Here is a 1,587-nt window from a genome sequence, read left to right as displayed (position 1 = left end):
GGTGGCTCAGCAGATACAATCTTGGCAGCACAGGCTATTCAGAGGGACTTACATAATATTCAGTTGTGGGCCGACACCTGGCAAATGAAATTCAATGTGGACAAGTGCAAGGTAATACATGCAGGTAACAAAAATGTCCACTATAATTACACTATGGGAGGTACAGATCTAGATGAAGTAACAGATGAGAAAGACCTAGGAGTCTATGTGGACTCCTCACTTTCTCCATCCAAGCAATGTGGGGAAGCAATAAAAAAGGCAAACAGAATGCTAGGGTATATTGTCAAAAGTGTAGAATTTAGAACAAGGGAAGTAATCATAAGACTGTACAATGCGCTAGTTAGACCTCATCTGGAATACTGTGTGCAGTTCTGGGCACCACACTTCAAGAAGGATTTGCTGCTTTAGAGGCAGTTCAGAGGAGAGCAACCAGACTTATTCCAGGTCTGAAGGGAAAGTCCTACTCAGAGAGACTAAGGGAACTGAACCCTGGAACAGAGGAGACTACGTGGGGACTTGATCCAAGTCTTCAAAATCATGAAAGGGATCGACCACATCAAACCAGAGGAGCTTTTCCAGATCAGCAGGGACACACGCACCCGGGGACACAAATGGAAATTGGGCTTCAAGGCATTCAAAACAGAAAACAGGAGACACTTCTTTACACAGAGAGTAGTCACAATCTGGAATAAACTACCCAGAGATGTAGTTCTTCTTCTTCTTTTGTTATGGACTGTAAGATTTGTTGGGCCATTATCTCAATGATTTCATTTTGCGTGGCACTATTCAGGTATGTATAGAATTTGTCTGCATTAAGAAATGTCTGATTTGCTCGTTATCTTTAGAACAAAGTTTCATAAGTTCTCTAAGATTTCCCTGGTTGATAGATCCCTCGCCTTCATCATGTCCACGCAGCGCGATGCCTTGATGAGCACAGAACAAAATACTCTCAATTACAGTTGTGAGGTATTCTTTATTCTCTTTCACTGCTGCATGTCTTTGGCTGTTCAGCTGTGCTGCTACGCTGCCCTTCTGAAGTGACTTCACATATCCTTGCCACTTAGCATTTGCATCCTAATGGTGAGGTCGTTTACTATGATCATGGAATGTTGAAGTTGCTTTTTGACATGCTTGAAAACCTTTGCTTCTAATTGCTTGTTCCATGTGATCATGACCAAATGGCTGGTGGTCTACTACCCTCAGCCCCCTCGGACCCCGGACTCCGTGTCAGCCGGGGTCCCTGGAAACCCCGGCACACACGGTGTGGTTAAGCCTACAGGCCTATGTGGCGCTTGTATCCAGCACCTGGTGCTTATCATACACAGTGTTCAGTCCGACAACAGCAAGGTTGCTGTTGGTTGGTGTCGTAGTGCCCCCGTGTATATAAACGTTGCTGGGTGGAGACGTACTTACAGCGGCGAGCCCGCTAGGTGCTCCACTTGTTGCGGAGGCACTTCAGAGTTGTTGTGTACCCATGGTGCAAACACTGACCGCCGCCGACCGTTGCACGATTCCCTGTTCACCCACGTGTGCGCACAGTAATGAGCTCCTGTTGCTCCCGCCACTGTGCTGCTTGCGGCCGACATA

Source organism: Amia ocellicauda, unplaced genomic scaffold (assembly GCF_036373705.1).
Source record: "Amia ocellicauda isolate fAmiCal2 unplaced genomic scaffold, fAmiCal2.hap1 HAP1_SCAFFOLD_57, whole genome shotgun sequence".
NCBI classification, from domain to species: domain Eukaryota; kingdom Metazoa; phylum Chordata; class Actinopteri; order Amiiformes; family Amiidae; genus Amia; species Amia ocellicauda.
This window is presented reverse-complemented; position numbering follows the sequence as displayed.